Source organism: Bombina bombina, chromosome 9 (genome assembly GCF_027579735.1).
Source record: "Bombina bombina isolate aBomBom1 chromosome 9, aBomBom1.pri, whole genome shotgun sequence".
Taxonomy (NCBI): Eukaryota; Metazoa; Chordata; class Amphibia; order Anura; family Bombinatoridae; genus Bombina; species Bombina bombina.
The window spans coordinates 3030608-3051903 of record NC_069507.1 but is presented as its reverse complement, the minus strand read 5'-3'; the positions used below and the strand labels follow the sequence as shown (position 1 = coordinate 3051903).

Genomic DNA, 21296 nt, shown 5'->3' with positions numbered 1-21296 from the left:
TGGATTGATCACTCACAACCGGAAGTACCCCAAGGAAACCATTTCCGGTTTGGCGTATGTTTTATGTTACAAAAATCAACCCTTATGTCTTCATAGATACACTTACTTGTGAGCATATAGAATATAATAATAAAATTGGTAAAACAACTCTAAAAGACATTTCGGCTAGTATAATTCATATATATTTTCGGCCTCCGTATTTCAGTGACGTCACTTCCGGTGGGGGAATTTGCGGCATAAAGCTTGGATCGGTACATTATCCGAAAAATCTATATCATCAATATGTGTTATATATTTGTAATATTTAATAGATGTGATCCGTTATTGAATTTAAAGTTATGCCGCTTCAATTGAGTATCCGATATAAGCCGTGTTTCAAAAGCCCCTATTGGTCGTGACGTCACGCCTGGATGACTTACTATTCGCTGGCTTGGGGTATACAGGGGTGTGTTTGTTGTGTGCTTTCTGATTGGATGTAGTGATCATAGAACACTTGTCATTATAGGCAGTAATGGTTGAATATAGCCACTTCATTTCTGGCATACCGGTTTCATGTTAATAATAAATTTCAGACTTCTAAATAAAGTGCCGATGATACTTGAGGGAGATCTTTAAGAACGGATAATGTCCAAGGGTGTATTTATTTGTATGCTTTCAAATTAGCTATAGTGATCGTAAAGTACTTATCGCTATAAGCAATATTAGTTGAATATAGCCACTTATAATCTAGCATACATGTTTATGTTGGTAATGTACTGAAGACTTCAGAGTAAACTACCATTAGTAATTGAGGAGAATATAACTGCAGGTAGAGCAGTAGGTAATATTCAGTGTGGGAAATAGGTTCATATCCTTAATCGAGGCATGGAGATGACCAGAATAGATGTTGCTTTACGTCGTTATATATAATCATAGGTGTAGATATACAAGAACTGTCTGACCTTATATTCTCATGTACCCTTATTAGTTGATAGAGTACACTGACATATAGCCTGTAGTGGTAGTTTCATAGTTACACTAAAACTAGAGATACAGACAAGAGACTTCTAGCCCAGGGTTCTAGTACATAGTAATGTCATAACATACTTAGTGTTATTCAAACTCGAAGCAGGGAACTGCAAACTGGATGCAGAAGACTGCAAACTGATGCGAGAACTAGGAGTTATGATAAGTTGACGGTTTGTAAAGTTTTACCTAAAACTAATTGGTAAAGCTCTAATTGGCATCGGTAGATGTACTTATAGTGTTATCACTGATAGGAACAGAGAACACGGTGTGGGCCAATTTTCACTGGTTATGTCCACACGGACTTAGGTTACAATACAGTGTAGATATTAATATCTGATTGCAATTTGGAGTTATATAACCACACCTGACAAGATTTGTATATAAGCCAACATGGCTCTGAGTGCCCTTACCTGAGATCTACCAGGAATGGACTTGTACAGTGACTGACAGATAGGCGACACATATAATAAATGGTGCTTGGAGCATGTAGACTTGTACCAGATATCTAACTCTCTGGATTTAGGGGGAATGATAGACTCTGGAGCCGATCATCCTTGGGAACTAGAGCATACGAAAATAAGAAGGGAAAAACGAGGGGACATAGTGAGCTCAGTAGGGATATGTCAGTAGTCGATCTTAAAGGGACAGTCTACACCAGAATTTTTATTGTGTTAAAAGATAGATAATCCCTTTATTACCCATTTCCCAGTTTTGCATAACCAACACAGTTATAATAATATACTTTTAACCTCTGTGATTATCTTGTATCTAAGCCTCTGCAAACTGCCCCTTTTTTCAGTTCTTTTGACAGACTTGCAGTGTAGCCAATCAGTGCCTGCTCCCAGATAACTTCTCGTGCACGAGCACAGTGTTATCTATATGAAATACGTGAACTAACACCCTCTAGTGGTGAAAAACTGTTAAAATGCAATCTGAAATAGGTGGGCTTCAAGGTCTAAGAAATTAGCATATGAACCTCCTAGGTTAAGCTTTCAACTAAGAATTCCAAGAGAACAAAGCAAAATTGGTGATAAAAGTAAATTGGAAAATTGTTTAAAATTACATGCTCTATCTGAATCATGAAAGTTTATTTTGGCCTAGACTGTCCCTTTAAGGGGTGGATTCTTACTAGATATACTTATTATCAAGGATGGTGAACTAGCGCAGTTATCTTTTCTTTATTACTTTTTTCCTTAGATCCTAAGATGCTGTGAATTAGGGATAGATACCTCTAAATTAATACTGCTTAGTACTAAGTTGTGGCTGAAATGAAATTGGGAAAGGATGGCCTTGCTTTTGCCTAGCATGGAGGGAGAGAGGAATAGCTTGAGTATAGACTCTTAGCATTCTGTAGGGGTAAGAGAACAGGCCTTCTCTAGGGGCCATGTCAGTATTGGTGCCCTAAGTCTATCGCTATCTATGTACCAAGTCCTGATTGGAACAGATTGGTCTTACTATTACCTAGCGTGGAAGGAGAGAGGATTAGCTTAAGTGTAAACTATTAGCATTTTGTGAGGATATGTGAAATAATCCTTCTGTATGGAAATAGGGCCATATCAGTATTGGTACCTTAAGTTTATCCTATCGGATAGGTTTTAATGGTATCAAAGCATATACTTAATGCTCAACATACATATGGAATAATTATCTATGGCAGAATATATACGAAGACTAGTACTCTAAGGAGAGAGGATCAAGAATGAGAATGAATATGGTATATTTATGATGCTGGAAAAGGATCAGATCACGTTGAATAAGTGGGATAGATCTTCCTTATTGTTCAAACCCTTAGGGTAGAGGCAATCAATGTTAAAAATCCACTTTGATTCGGCGGTAAGTAGTTTCTCTGTGTAGTTGCCGCCTCTCTAATCCTTTCTGATCTTCTGTATACCCATAAAGGTTAGTTCTCTTATGTTACCCTTATGTTTAATTGAAAAATGTCTATACAAGGCTGTGTCCATATTTAATTTTTCAATGAGTAATAAATGTTTGCGTATCCTATCTTTCAGGATCCTTGACGTTTGGCCCACATATTGAAGACCACACGAACACTGTAACATATAGATCACTCCGCTGTCTTGGCATCTGATCAACTCGTTAATTTTGTATTTCTCTTTGGTGTTAACTGTTAAACGTAGTAGATTTGATACCATGTTTGCACGCCTTGCAGGACAAGCAGGGGAAAAAACCTTTCACCTCTTTCCCAAATGTATCTCTGATACCTTGTTTCTTCTTCTTTTCTATACTAGGAGTCAGTTTACTTCTCAAGTTCTTGGTTTTTCTGTAAACAAACTTTGGTTTAGGTGGCAGTCTTTCACCAATCACGTCATCATCTTTCAGAAGTGACCAATGCTTCTGGAATATCTTCTCGATGATGCTTTTATTTTCACTATACTCCGTGATCATTACCACATTGAAGAGATCATCTTCTGGCAGAGGTGTTTTTTTCTTATACTTCAAAAGTTCGTTTCTTTTGATGTTGTCAACTTCTTGGGTCTTCTGGTTAAGCATACTTTCATTGTATCCTCTCTCTAAGAACTTAGTTTTGATGAGTTTGGCTTGCTCTTCCCATTTTTCTTTTGTTGAGCAGTTTTTCTTGATCCTTAATAGCTGCCCCTTTGGGATGCTCTCCTTCCAGCTTTTGTGATGGCAACTCATACTATGAATGTAGTTATTGCTATCTACAACTTTGAAATGCGTAGATGTCTCAATCTTGCGATCTTTGACCTCTATTTTCAAGTCTAGGAAAACTAGTTCGTTGTACTCCATGTGTAGGTGAATTTTAGATTGTTGGTGTTTCTATTCATGACTTCAATAGTATAGTCTAAATCCTCCTGAGTCCCCTTCCAAATGATGATGATGTCATCTATGTAGCGGAGGTATATTATTGGAATTGTCCTTGAACCAAGTCATGGTTAAAAGCTAGACTTCCGTTTATATCACATTTTCTTTAGCCAGCTGCACTAGACCTCTGTTTATATCACATTTATTAGCCAGCTGCACTAGACCTCAGTTTATATCACATTTATTAGCCAGCTGTCCTAGACCTCTGTTTATATCACATTAGCCAGTTTATATCACATCTCCTTAGCCAGCTGCATTAGACCTCAGTTTATATCACATTTATTAGCCAGCTGCACTAGACCTCAGTTTATATCACATTTATTAGCCAGCTGCACTAGACCTCAGTTTATATCACATTTATTAGCCAGCTGCACTAGACCTCAGTTTATATTAAGCCATTTGCCTAACTTTTTTTTTCTTTTTTCTAACACCCGAGATCTCCTATCTTTGAGTCCTTATAACATTTTTGTGCAATTTTTTTTTTTAAATTAAATAAAGTTTTTATTAGACAGTGTTATTATGTGTGTAACTGTTCTGTGTAATGTATATTTATTAGATAGTGTTATTATGTGTGTAACTGTACTGTGTAATGTATATTTATTAGATGGTGTTATGTGTGTAACTCTACTGTGTAATGTATATTTATTAGATGGTGTTATGTGTGTAACTCTACTGTGTAATGTATATTTATTAGACAGTGTTATTATGTGTGTAACTGTACTGTGTAATGTATATTTATTAGATAGTGTTATTATGTGTGTAACTGTACTGTGTAATGTATATTTATTAGATAGTGTTATTATGTGTGTAACTGTACTGTGTAATGTATATTTATTAGATGGTGTTATGTGTGTAACTCTACTGTGTAATGTATATTTATTAGACAGTGTTATTATGTGTGTAACTGTACTGTGTAATGTATATTAGATAGTGTTATTATTTGTGTAACTGTACTGTGTAATGTATATTTATTAGATAGTGTTATTAGTGTAACTGTACTGTGTAATGTATATTTATTAGATAGTGTTATTATGTGTTTAACTGTACTGTGTAATGTATATTTATTAGATAGTGTTATTATGTGTGTAACTGTTCTGTGTAATGTATATTTATTAGATAGTGTTATTATGTGTGTAACTGTACTGTGTAATGTATATTTATTAGATGGTGCTATTATGTGTGTAACTGTACTGTGTAATGTATATTTATTAGATGGTGTTATTATGTGTGTAACTGTACTGTGTAATGTATATTTATTAGATGGTGTTATGTGTGTAACTCTACTGTGTAATGTATATTTATTAGACAGTGTTATTATGTGTGTAACTGTACTGTGTAATGTATATTTATTAGACAGTGTTATTATGTGTGTAAATGTACTGTGTAATGTATATTTATTAGATGGTGTTATTATGTGTGTAACTGTACTGTGTAATGTATATTTATTAGATGGTGTTATTATAAGTGTAACTGTACTGTGTAATGTATATTTATTAGATGGTGTTATTATAAGTGTAACTGTACTGTGTAATATATATTTATTAGATAGTGTTATTATAAGTGTAACTGTACTGTGTAATGTATATTTATTAGATAGTGTTATTATGTGTGTAACTGTACTGTGTAATGTATATTTATTAGATAGTGTTATTATGTGTGTAACTGTACTGTGTAATGTATATTTATTAGACAGTGTTATTATGTGTGTAACTGTACTGTGTAATGTATATGTATTAGATAGTGTTATTATGTGTGTAACTGTACAATGTAATGTATATTAATTAGACAGAGTTATTATGTGTGTAACTGTACTGTGTAATGTATATTAATTAGACAGAGTTATTATGTGTGTAACTGTACTGTGTAATGTATATTTATTAGATGGTGTTATTATGTGTGTAACTGTACTGTGTAATGTATATTTATTAGATGGTGTTATTATGTGTGTATCTGTACCAGGGATAGGCAAGGTGTCCGTACACGGACACTGGTGTCCGTGGCTGGCCCTTGCAGTGTCCACCACCCGTTTTGCGGTGGGGAGGGACTCGGGATGAGTAGAATCCTCCTTGACACATGTGGCGCCATGTTTCGCAGGGTTGGGGCAGTGCCCGCGTGAGGACGCCACTCAGTAGCAAGAAAGTGACTTCGAATGAGATGAGAGAGGGACGATTCAAGAAGCAAGCTGCCATTGCACTGTTTCTTTATATGCAAAGGTAAAGCATAAAATAGCAGTGCACTGACCTGAGATCTAGTACTGATTATAAGGAAGCCATAATGGTAATTTTAGCTTGTGTCCTGCTTTTGCATAGCTCTAGATTACCTCTGTTATAAATATTTCTTCAGTTGAAGACAATAGCTATTCTGATATCCCAGACTGTCATGATATATAAATACTCAATACTATTTTGTCATTTTTGCTATGTTCATTTTAATTTAAAATGCATAATATTTATAAATTCAGGAGAATAGCTAAGAAAATCATAGTCTGATTTGAAGAAAAAAAAATAATGGAAAACTACTATACATTTTTTAAAAAAATGTTTCATGTTTTTATCACATACAAGTTACAGTTCTGTCTGTTTATTTATTTCTCTCTGAAAAAATAGATTTTTAACTATTAATAATAATGACATTTAAAGGGACAGTAAACCTTAAAAATAATGTTATATAATTCTGCACATAGTGCAGAAATATATAACATTATATTAGCCAAACTTTGTAAATCATAATATTTCCTTTTTATTTTGTAAAAATACCGCTGTTTTACAGACCCGCTCTCTGTACTCTGCTGAGCGGGTCTGTTGTTTTTAGCGGTATTTTTACAAAATAAAAAGGAAATATTATGATTTACAAAGTTTGGCTAATATAATGTTATATATTTCTGCACTATGTGCAGAATTATATAACATTATTTTTAAGGTTTACTGACCCTTTTATAAACTTGTGGGGTTTCACAAACTAATATGATGGAAAGGATTGCAGGCTGCACTGTAGATGGATAGTTAAAACAACAATTTATTTAGTTACAGTTTAAAAATATAAAGCACACATCATAGTATTTACACCCAAGCACACAGGAGAGGCTGCTCTCCGACGCGTTTCCTGCTACAAAAAGCACTTCATCACTTCATTTTTAAACTGTACTAAATAAATTGTTGTTTTAACTATCCATCTACAGTGCAGCCTGCAATCCTTTCCATCATACTGGTTCTTTTGCTCGCTTTTTCAGCGTTGGGAAATCGCTGTTTTGAAAGGATTGTGAATTCAGTCTAGGCTCTGAGGTGATAGTGCAAGTGTAAGTGCTGCTGGAAACGTGCAATCAATTGAGCTGAACAGCAGGTGTGTACAGCGTTCCGGATCACAAGGAGAGTAACAGAGTTTGCTAGCATCGTGCTTCCCCTCCCTGCAGTGAGTAGGACCGGCAGGACGCATTGTCTGAAGCTATAAGGTATTGTCCGGTGTGGGTGTAAATTGCATTAACTTTGTGAAGAATTTGTTCATTCCTTGTGAAAAAAAGAAAAGGAATTTTTGCAACAGACTGTACCTGTGAATTGGTGTATTATTGAATAAGTACCTGCTGTTTCACATGCTCTATATGTTCACACTTACCTTGAGGCTTTATCACTAAGACGTCACTTATATTGAGTATACCAGGTTTTGATACGTGCCAAGTGTTGGGAGTGAACACATAAGCACATTTATCTGCTATGCACACAGCATATACATATTTATAGAATCACTATACGCTTGCACATAAACATCACTCAGAGAGAATCTAGCGACACAGACCGTCTCGCCGATTATGGTGTACTTTGGAATTTTTGTATGAATGTTGATGCTGATCTATTGGATTTCACAAACTAACAGGTCACAAAGAGGTCAGCATTCTTTGACACTTTTTAAATTTGTGTTACTGTATTATTTATGCCCTTAAGCCAACAAAATGGTGATATTTCCTTTTTAACCTTTCGTGCACCACACACAATATAATGTATGATCCAGTTAGATTGATGGAAATTTTGTTTCCATTAAAGGGACACCAAACCCAATTTTTTTCTTTCATAATTCAGATAGAACAAGAATTTTTAAGCAACTTTCTCATGTATTCCTATTATAAATTTCTCTTTGTTCTCTTTGTATCTTTATTTGAAAAATTAGGAATGTAAGCTTAGTAGCCGGCCCATTTTTGATTGAGCACCTGGGTAGAGCTTGCTCATTGGTAACTAAATGGAGACCTTGGTGTCCTTCACTAAGGTTTGTACTTTGGAAAATGTCCTCCACAGCTTTGGTCCATGCCTATCCCTGATCTGTACTGTGTAATGTATATTTATTAGATGGTGTTATTATGTGTGTAACTGTACTGTGTAATGTATGTTTATTAGATGGTGTTATTATGTGTAACTGTACTATGTAATGTATATTTATTATACAGTGTTATTATAAGTGTAATTGTACTGTGTAATGTATATTTATTAGATAGTGTTATTATGTGTGTAACTGTACTGTGTAATGTATATTTATTAGATAGTGTTATTATGTGTGTAACTGTACTGTGTAATGTATATTTATTAGATAGTGTTATTATGTGTGTAACTGTACTGTGTAATGTATATTTATTAGATAGTGTTATTATGTGTGTAACTGTACTGTGTAATGTATATTTATTAGATAGTGTTATTATGTGTGTTACTGTACTGTGTAATGTATGTTTATTAGAATGTGTTATTATGTGTAACTGTACTATGTAATGTATATTTATTAGATAGTGTTATTATAAGTGTAATTGTACTGTGTAATGTATATTTATTAGATAATGTTATTATGTGTGTAACTGTACTGTTTAATGTATATTTATTAGATAGTGTTATTATGTGTGTAACTGTACTGTGTAATGTATGTTTATTAGATGGTGTAATTATGTGTAACTGTACTATGTAATGTATATTTATTAGATAGTGTTATTATGTGTGTAACTGTACTGTGTAATGTATATTTATTAGATAATGTTATTATGTGTGTAACTGTACTGTGTAATGTATATTTATTAGATAATGTTATTATGTGTGTAACTGTACTGTGTAATGTATATTTATTAGATAAAATTATTATGTGTAACTGTACTGTGTAATGTATATTTATTAGATAGTGTTATTATGTGTGTAACTGTACTGTGTAATGTATATTTATTAGATAGTGTTATTATAAGTGTAACTGTACTGTGTAATGTATATTTATTAGATAGTATTATGAGTGTAACTGTACTGTGTAATGTATATTTATTAGATAGTGTTATTATGAGTGTAACTGTACTGTGTAATGTATATTTATTAGATAGTGTTATTATGTGTGTAACTGTACTGTGTAATGTATATTTATTAAACAGTGTTGTTATGAGTTTAACTGTACTATGTAATGTATATTTATTAGACAGTGTTATTATGAGTGTAACTGTAATGTCTAATGTATATTTATTAGAGTGTTATTATGTGTGTAACTGTACTGTGTAATGTATATTTATTAAACAGTGTTGTTATGAGTTTAACTGTACTATGTAATGTATATTTATTAGACAGTGTTATTATGAGTGTAACTGTACTATGTAATGTATATTTATTAGAAAGGTTATTATGACTGTAACTGTACTGTGTAATGTATATTTATTAGATAGTGTTAATATGTGTGTAACTGTACTGTGTAATGTATATTTATTAGATGGTGTTATTATGTGTGTAACTGTACTGTGTAATGTATATTTATTAGATAGTGTTATTATGTGTGTAACTGTACTGTGTAATGTATATTTATTAGATAGTATGATGAGTGTAACTGTACTGTGTAATGTATATTTATTAGATAGTATTATGAGTGTAACTGTACTGTGTAATGTATATTTATTAGATAGTGTTATTATAAGTGTAACTATACTGTGTAATGTATATTTATTAGATAGTATTATGAGTGTAACTGTACTGTGTAATGTATATTTATTAGATAGTGTTATTATAAGTGTAACTGTACTGTGTAATGTATATTTATTAGATAGTGTTATTATAAGTGTAACTGTACTGTGTAATGTATATTTATTAGATAGTATTATGAGTGTAACTGTACTGTGTAATGTATATTTATTAGATAGTGTTATTATAAGTGTAACTGTACTGTGTAATGTATATTTATTATATAGTGTTATTATAAGTGTAACTGTACTGTGTAATGTATATTTATTAGATAGTGTTATTATAAGTGCAACTGTACTGTGTAATGTATATTTATTAGATAGTATTATGAGTGTAACTGTCCTGTGTAATGTATATTTATTAGATAGTGTTATTATAAGTGTAACTGTACTGTGTAATGTATATTTATTAGACAGTGTTATTATGTGTGTAACTGTACTCTGTAATGTATATTTATTAGATAGTGTTATTAAGTTTGTAACTGTACTGTGTAATCTATATTTATTAGACAGTGTTATTATGTGTGTAACTGTACTGTGTAATGTATATTTATTACATGGTGTTATTATGTGTGTAACTGTACTGTGTAATGTATTGTTATTAGATAATGTTATTATGTGTGTAACTGTACTATGCAATGTATATTTATTAGATGGTGTTATTATGTGTGTAACTGTACTGTGTAAGGTATATTTATTAGATAGTGTTATTATGTGTGTAACTGTACTATGTAATGTATATTTATTAGATGGTGTTATTATGTGTATAACTGTACTGTGTAAGGTATATGTATTAGATAGTGTTATTATGTGTGTAACTGTACTGTGTAATGTATATTTATTAGATAGTGTTATTATGTGTGTAACTGTACTGTGTAATGTATATTTATTAGATAGTGTTATTATGTGTGTAACTGTACTGTGTAATGTACATTTATTAGACAATGTTAATATGAGTGTAACTGTACTGTGTAATGTATATTTATTAGATAGTGTTATTATGAGTGTAACTGTACTGTGTAATGTATATTTATTAGATGGTGTTATTATGTGTGTAACTGTACTGTGTAATGTATATTTATTATACAGTGTTATTATGTGTGTAACTGTACTGTGTAATGTATATTTATTAGACAGTGTTATTATGTGTGTAACTGTACTGTGTAATGTATTGTTATTAGACAGTGTTATTATAAGTGTAACTGTACTGTATAATGTATATTTATTAGACAGTGTTATTATGAGTGTAACTGTACTGTGTAATGTATATTTATTAGACAGTGTTATTATGTGTGTAACTGTACTGTGTAATGTATATTTATTAGATAGTGTTATGTGTGTAACTGTACTGTGTAATGTATATTTATTAGATGGTGTTATGTGTGTAACTGTACTGTGTAATGTATATTTATTAGATAGTGTTATTATGTGTGTAACTGTACTGTGTAATGTATATTTATTAGATAGTATTATGAGTGTAACTGTACTGTGTAATGTATATTTATTAGATAGTGTTATTATAAGTGTAACTGTACTGTGTAATGTATATTTATTAGACAGTGTTATTATGTGTGTAACTGTACTCTGTAATGTATAGTTATTAGATAGTGTTATTATGTGTGCAACTGTACTGTGTAATGTATATTTATTAGATAGTGTTATTATGTGTGTAACTGTACTATCTAATAAATATACATTACACAGTACAGTTACACACATAATAACACTATCTAATAAATATACATTACACAGTACAGTTGCACACATAATAACACTATCTAATAAATATACATTACAGAGTACAGTTACACACATAATAACACTGTCTAATAAATATACATTACACAGTACAGTTACACTTATAATAACACTATCTAATAAATATACATTACACAGTACAGTTACACTCATAATACTATCTAATAAATATACATTACACAGTACAGTTACACACATAATGAGTGTAACTGTACTGTGTAATGTATATTTATTAGATAGTGTTATTATAAGTGTAACTGTACTGTGTAATGTATATTTATTAGATAGTGTTATTATAAGTGTAACTGTACTGTGTAATGTATATTTATTAGATAGTGTTATTATAAGTGTAACTGTACTGTGTAATGTATTTTTATTAGATAGTGTTATTATAAGTGTAACTGTACTGTGTAATGTATATTTATTAGATAGTGTTATTATAAGTGTAACTGTACTGTGTAATGTATATTTATTAGATAGTATCATGAGTGTAACTGTACTGTGTAATGTATATTTATTAGACAGTGTTATGTGTGTAACTGTACTCTGTAATGTATATTTATTAGATAGTGTTATTATGTTTGTAACTGTACTGTGTAATGTATATTTATTAGACAGTGTTATTATGTGTGTAACTGTACTGTGTAATGTATATTTATTAGATGGTGTTATTATGTGTGTAACTGTACTGTGTAATGTATTGTTATTAGATAATGTTATTATGTGTGTAACTGTACTATGTAATGTATATTTATTAGATGGTGTTATGTGTGTAACTGTACTATGTAATGTATATTTATTAGATGGTGTTATTATGTGTATAACTGTACTGTGTAAGGTATATGTATTAGATAGTGTTATTATGTGTGTAACTGTACTGTGTAATGTATATTTATTAGATAGTGTTATTATGTGTGTAACTGTACTGTGTAATGTATATTTATTAGATAGTGTTATTATGTGTGTAACTATACTGTGTAATGTATATTTATTAGACAATGTTAATATGAGTGTAACTGTACTGTGTAATGTATATTTATTAGATAGTGTTATTATGAGTGTAACTGTACTGTGTAATGTATATTTATTAGATGGTGTTATTATGTGTGTAACTGTACTGTGTAATGTATATTTATTATACAGTGTTATTATGTGTGTAACTGTACTGTGTAATGTATATTTATTAGATAATGTTATTATGTGTGTAAGTGTACTGTGTAATGTATATTTATTAGATAAAATTATTATGTGTAACTGTACTGTGTAATGTATATTTATTAGATAGTGTTATTATGTGTGTAACTGTACTGTGTAATGTATATTTATTAGATAGTGTTATTATAAGTGTAACTGTACTGTGTAATGTATATTTATTAGATAGTATTATGAGTGTAACTGTACTGTGTAATGTATATTTATTAGATAGTGTTATTATGAGTGTAACTGTACTGTGTAATGTATATTTATTAGATAGTGTTATTATGTGTGTAACTGTACTGTGTAATGTATATTTATTAAACAGTGTTGTTATGAGTTTAACTGTACTATGTAATGTATATTTATTAGACAGTGTTATTATGAGTGTAACTGTAATGTCTAATGTATATTTATTAGAGTGTTATTATGTGTGTAACTGTACTGTGTAATGTATATTTATTAAACAGTGTTGTTATGAGTTTAACTGTACTATGTAATGTATATTTATTAGACAGTGTTATTATGAGTGTAACTGTACTATGTAATGTATATTTATTAGAAAGGTTATTATGACTGTAACTGTACTGTGTAATGTATATTTATTAGATAGTGTTAATATGTGTGTAACTGTACTGTGTAATGTATATTTATTAGATGGTGTTATTATGTGTGTAACTGTACTGTGTAATGTATATTTATTAGATAGTGTTATTATGTGTGTAACTGTACTGTGTAATGTATATTTATTAGATAGTATGATGAGTGTAACTGTACTGTGTAATGTATATTTATTAGATAGTATTATGAGTGTAACTGTACTGTGTAATGTATATTTATTAGATAGTGTTATTATAAGTGTAACTATACTGTGTAATGTATATTTATTAGATAGTATTATGAGTGTAACTGTACTGTGTAATGTATATTTATTAGATAGTGTTATTATAAGTGTAACTGTACTGTGTAATGTATATTTATTAGATAGTGTTATTATAAGTGTAACTGTACTGTGTAATGTATATTTATTAGATAGTATTATGAGTGTAACTGTACTGTGTAATGTATATTTATTAGATAGTGTTATTATAAGTGTAACTGTACTGTGTAATGTATATTTATTATATAGTGTTATTATAAGTGTAACTGTACTGTGTAATGTATATTTATTAGATAGTGTTATTATAAGTGCAACTGTACTGTGTAATGTATATTTATTAGATAGTATTATGAGTGTAACTGTCCTGTGTAATGTATATTTATTAGATAGTGTTATTATAAGTGTAACTGTACTGTGTAATGTATATTTATTAGACAGTGTTATTATGTGTGTAACTGTACTCTGTAATGTATATTTATTAGATAGTGTTATTAAGTTTGTAACTGTACTGTGTAATCTATATTTATTAGACAGTGTTATTATGTGTGTAACTGTACTGTGTAATGTATATTTATTACATGGTGTTATTATGTGTGTAACTGTACTGTGTAATGTATTGTTATTAGATAATGTTATTATGTGTGTAACTGTACTATGCAATGTATATTTATTAGATGGTGTTATTATGTGTGTAACTGTACTGTGTAAGGTATATTTATTAGATAGTGTTATTATGTGTGTAACTGTACTATGTAATGTATATTTATTAGATGGTGTTATTATGTGTATAACTGTACTGTGTAAGGTATATGTATTAGATAGTGTTATTATGTGTGTAACTGTACTGTGTAATGTATATTTATTAGATAGTGTTATTATGTGTGTAACTGTACTGTGTAATGTATATTTATTAGATAGTGTTATTATGTGTGTAACTGTACTGTGTAATGTACATTTATTAGACAATGTTAATATGAGTGTAACTGTACTGTGTAATGTATATTTATTAGATAGTGTTATTATGAGTGTAACTGTACTGTGTAATGTATATTTATTAGATGGTGTTATTATGTGTGTAACTGTACTGTGTAATGTATATTTATTATACAGTGTTATTATGTGTGTAACTGTACTGTGTAATGTATATTTATTAGACAGTGTTATTATGTGTGTAACTGTACTGTGTAATGTATTGTTATTAGACAGTGTTATTATAAGTGTAACTGTACTGTATAATGTATATTTATTAGACAGTGTTATTATGAGTGTAACTGTACTGTGTAATGTATATTTATTAGACAGTGTTATTATGTGTGTAACTGTACTGTGTAATGTATATTTATTAGATAGTGTTATGTGTGTAACTGTACTGTGTAATGTATATTTATTAGATGGTGTTATGTGTGTAACTGTACTGTGTAATGTATATTTATTAGATAGTGTTATTATGTGTGTAACTGTACTGTGTAATGTATATTTATTAGATAGTATTATGAGTGTAACTGTACTGTGTAATGTATATTTATTAGATAGTGTTATTATAAGTGTAACTGTACTGTGTAATGTATATTTATTAGACAGTGTTATTATGTGTGTAACTGTACTGTGTAATGTATATTTATTAGATAGTGTTATTATGTGTGCAACTGTACTGTGTAATGTATATTTATTAGATAGTGTTATTATGTGTGTAACTGTACTATCTAATAAATATACATTACACAGTACAGTTACACACATAATAACACTATCTAATAAATATACATTACACAGTACAGTTGCACACATAATAACACTATCTAATAACTATACATTACAGAGTACAGTTACACACATAATAACACTGTCTAATAAATATACATTACACAGTACAGTTACACTTATAATAACACTATCTAATAAATATACATTACACAGTACAGTTACACTCATAATACTATCTAATAAATATACATTACACAGTACAGTTACACACATAATGAGTGTAACTGTACTGTGTAATGTATATTTATTAGATAGTGTTATTATAAGTGTAACTGTACTGTGTAATGTACATTTATTAGATAGTGTTATTATAAGTGTAACTGTACTGTGTAATGTATATTTATTAGATAGTGTTATTATAAGTGTAACTGTACTGTGTAATGTATTTTTATTAGATAGTGTTATTATAAGTGTAACTGTACTGTGTAATGTATATTTATTAGATAGTGTTATTATAAGTGTAACTGTACTGTGTAATGTATATTTATTAGATAGTATCATGAGTGTAACTGTACTGTGTAATGTATATTTATTAGATAGTGTTATTATAAGTGTAACTGTACTGTGTAATGTATATTTATTAGACAGTGTTATGTGTGTAACTGTACTCTGTAATGTATATTTATTAGATAGTGTTATTATGTTTGTAACTGTACTGTGTAATGTATATTTATTAGACAGTGTTATTATGTGTGTAACTGTACTGTGTAATGTATATTTATTAGATGGTGTTATTATGTGTGTAACTGTACTGTGTAATGTATTGTTATTAGATAATGTTATTATGTGTGTAACTGTACTATGTAATGTATATTTATTAGATGGTGTTATGTGTGTAACTGTACTATGTAATGTATATTTATTAGATGGTGTTATTATGTGTATAACTGTACTGTGTAAGGTATATGTATTAGATAGTGTTATTATGTGTGTAACTGTACTGTGTAATGTATATTTATTAGATAGTGTTATTATGTGTGTAACTGTACTGTGTAATGTATATTTATTAGATAGTGTTATTATGTGTGTAACTATACTGTGTAATGTATATTTATTAGACAATGTTAATATGAGTGTAACTGTACTGTGTAATGTATATTTATTAGATAGTGTTATTATGAGTGTAACTGTACTGTGTAATGTATATTTATTAGATGGTGTTATTATGTGTGTAACTGTACTGTGTAATGTATATTTATTATACAGTGTTATTATGTGTGTAACTGTACTGTGTAATGTATATTTATTAGACAGTGTTATTATGTGTGTAACTGTACTGTGTAATGTATTGTTATTAGACAGTGTTATTATAAGTGTAACTGTACTGTATAATGTATATTTATTAGACAGTGTTATTATGAGTGTAACTGTACTGTGTAATGTATATTTATTAGATAGTGTTATTATGAGTGTAACTGTACTGTGTAATGTATATTTATTAGATGGTGTTATGTGTGTAACTGTACTGTGTATTGTATATTTATTATACAGTATTATTATGTGTGTAACTGTACTGTGTAATGTATATTTATTAGACAGTGTTATGTGTGTAACTGTACTGTGTAATGTATTGTTATTAGACAGTGTTATTATAAGTGTAACTGTACTGTATAATGTATATTTATTAGACAGTGTTATTATGAGTGTAACTGTACTGTGTAATGTATATTTATTAGACAGTGTTATTATGTGTGTAACTGTACTGTGTAATGTATATTTATTAGATAGTGTTATTATGTGTGTAACTATACTGTGTAATGTATATTTATTAGATGGTGTTATGTGTGTAACTGTACTGTGTAATGTATATTTATTAGATAGTGTTATGTGTGTAACTGTACTGTGTAATGTATATTTATTAGATAGTATTATGAGTGTAACTGTACTGTGTAATGTATATTTATTAGATAGTGTTATTATAAGTGTAACTGTACTGTGTAATGTATATTTATTAGACAGTGTTATTATGTGTGTAACTGTACTCTGTAATGTATAGTTATTAGATAGTGTTATTATGTGTGTAACTGTACTGTGTAATGTATATTTATTAGACAGTGTTATTATGTGTGTAACTGTACTGTGTAATGTATTGTTATTTGACAGTGTTATTATAAGTGTAACTGTACTGTATAATGTATATTTATTAGACAGTGTTATTATGAGTGTAACTGTACTGTGTAATGTATATTTATTAGACAGTGTTATTATGTGTGTAACTGTACTGTGTAATGTATATTTATTAGATAGTGTTATTATGTGTGTAACTGTACTGTGTAATGTATATTTATTAGATAGTATTATGAGTGTAACTGTACTGTGTAATGTATATTTATTAGATAGTGTTATTATAAGTGTAACTGTACTGTGTAATGTATATTTATTAGACAGTGTTATTATGTGTGTAACTGTACTCTGTAATGTATAGTTATTAGATAGTGTTATTATGTGTGCAACTGTACTGTGTAATGTATATGTATTAGATAGTGTTATTATGTGTGTAACTGTACTGTGTAATGTATATTTATTAGATAGTATTATGAGTGTAACTGTACTGTGTAATGTATATTTATTAGATAGTGTTATTATAAGGGTAACTGTACTGTGTAATGTATATTTATTAGATAGTGTTATTATAAGTGTAACTGTACTGTGTAATGTATATTTATTAGATAGTGTTATTATATAACCATTATATATAACCAATGGTACATCTACAACACAATCACAGTCAACTACTGATACCAATATTACACAAATGCATGGTTCAATCAAAGAATTAATTAACAAAGGACCAAAAACCAGTACTCCCAAATCTACTCGTTACCCCAGCAGGTTAAACAAAAACAAAAAGAAATAACTAATGTTGTGAATCTGTCTAGTCATTCTATTACCCCTCATGAATACAGTTTGTTAATTAAAGGTTTAAAATTTGCACCTATCAGACATTTCAATTTATTCAATACAGTGGTTGATATTAACAAATTAGTCAGAAAAATGACATTACAAAAATTTTATTTTAATGAATCAAATGACAATGAGGAGCAAACAACTGTTACTCCTGACATTCAAACACACATAACCCTATACAAGGGTTTATTGATTTTTCTGATCTTTGTGCACAGAATGATTTAATATCACTCAGGGCAGAATCCTTTACACATACTGATAGCCCACCCCCTACACACTTGAGAAAAACATCTGATTTTTATCCTATACAAAATAGAGGAGATTATTTGGAGATATTTCAGAGGAAGGTAACTTTAGATCTAATAGAACTGGCAAGACAGGTGGATAACAATGAGACTAGACCCTATAAGAACAATCTTACTAAATATGAAATCCAAGCTTTAAACAATCTAGAAAAGAGGAATGATCTAGTCATTACAGAAGCAGATAAGGGAGGAAAAATTGTTATATTGGACAGACTCAAATATGTAATAGAAGTGAACAGACAATTAAATGATTCATCACAATATACCAAGTTAACCTTTAATCCTACCAATAAATTTAAAAATGAACTCAACATTATACTTGATGAAGCAGTTCACAAGGGATTGATCAATCAAGCAACTTATGATTTTGTGAAAGTAGATCAACCTAAAATATCAGTGTTCAGAATAATCCCTAAAATACACAAGGATTTAACCAATCCACCCGGTCGTCCCATAGTCTCCACTATTGGAACTTTGGGAGAAAAATTAGGACAATGGCTAGATTTTTGCTTACAGCCAATAGTAACACAAAGCCCAGGTTATATTAGAGATTCATATCATCTTAAACAAAATATTACAAACATCAGATGGAAACCTGATTATATATGGGCCACTATTGATGTTTCTGCTTTATATTCCAGCATACCTCATAAAGATTGGTTAGAAGCCTTATTTCAGGTTTTATTGAAATATACCAATTACAATTTATATTTCATTGGGTTCCTTATTAAGATCACAGAGTATCTATTAACCCATAACTTTTTCCTGTTTGAGGGGAATTACTTTTTACAAAAAAGAGGCACAGCGATGGGGGCAAAATTTGCCCCCTCCTATGCCAATATCTTTATGATTTGGTTTGAGTTCACCAAAGTTTTTTGTGATGATAATCCCTTCAGACAGGAAATTGTTTATTATGGGAGGTTCATCGATGATGTCATTGTAATTTGGTATGGAGATGAAAAACGACTGAATTCTTTCATTGAGTATTTAAACAACAATGAAGTAAATTTACATTTTACTTTTGAATGTTCTCATGACAATATTCCTTTTTTAGATCTTATGTTGAGCAATGACTTGGAGACAGGAATAATCACAACAGAACTATATAGAAAGCCAACATCAGGTAATAATATCTTAAGGGCTGACTCCTGTCATCCCAGTCATGTTACAAAAGCTATACCTAAAGGTCAATTTATTAGGACCAAAAGAAATTGTAGCAATCAGGAATTGTATCTTAAACATGCAAATGATCTAGAGAAACGCCTAATTGATAGGGGATACAACAAAAAACATTTGAACAAAATCAAACATGAAATAAACCAAGATAAATATACACAAGTGGCCAATACTAGTAATTACACAAGTATGGACAAAGTAGTATTTTCCACAGCTTTCAGTAAGGAATACAACAGCATCTGCAAAATTATAAAATCTAATTTAGGTATACTGTGGGGAGATAAAAAATTACATACTATGTTGAAAAATAAACTCAAGTTTGTAGCTAAAAAAAGTACCACTTTGCAAAACAGATTGAGTAGAGATTTTACTAAATTGGACAGACAAACAACAAATTGGCTAACCCCCAGTAATGGCTGCTTCAAATGTGGTAACAAGCCGTGTAAAACATGCACACATATTGAGGTCAGTAATACCTTTACTTCAACTGTGACCCAAAAATCCTACAATATTAACCAACGTTTGAATTGTAATTCAACCTACACAGTATATCTCATTACATGTAAATTTTGTTGGATTCAATATGTAGGCAGATGCACACGTATGACAAAGGATCGCATCAGAGAACATCTACTCTCTATGGATCAGGATCCACCAAAAACACCAGTTGCTAGACATTTTTTGACACATGACAATCCATTAACATATTTTTCAGTCCAAATAATAGATCAAATTCCAAAGAGTTTAAAAGGAGGAGACAGGTTAAAAGGTTTAAATAGAAAAGAGGCATATTGGATATTCACGTTAGAGACTCGCAAACCAAAAGGTCTCAATTCCCAATGGGATGTGGATCTGTATACTGAATAAATCAAAGTATATTTTGAGTCCCATATATAATAATATATGTACAGGGAATCCATACAAATCCTATCAGTTCTAGTGCTAATCGTGTGTAACCCCCAACAATTGAACCTTTGTGAGTGCAAGTCTCTTTGTTTTTTTATACGGTAAACTATCTAGATATACAGTTTTAAAATGATACTTTGCAATTACAAAGGCTCAAGAATAGCAAATTCTCTATTAAATGGTATTTTTTAACACTTACACACTAGTGATAAAACATAAAATTAAGTTTAAATAAACTAGAATAATACCAAAAATGTGTTAAATACCATGACATTGCTAACTAGGTCCAACATTTAAGCACTAACTAAATAAAACGCTTGTTTCTCTATGCATATATATTGCCAATTAAGTTTGGACGTTGGTGAGTTTAGCGGGCAGTAATTAAGCGATACAAGTTTGTTGATATTGGGGGACTATATGAGTAAGTCTCCTTAATGAAAATATGATCTTGTATAAAAAGATCATGTTTGATAGTTCCCTTCCTCTTTGTTTAGCTTCATTATTTCTTGCTTCAAATATATATGTTTTTTCATTAATTGGTGTATATATATATTTATGAACACACGTATATATATTAGTGTGTATATCCTTTTGTGGA

The 21296-nt window shown here is 30.0% G+C and overlaps 1 protein-coding gene across 1 annotated transcript in view; it reads right to left on the bottom strand.

Moving 5' to 3' along the window:
- LOC128639990 (polycystic kidney disease 2-like 1 protein) overlaps positions 1 to 21296 on the bottom strand; it is a 400840-nt gene that overhangs the window by 80129 nt on the left and 299415 nt on the right. The window lies entirely within an intron of this gene.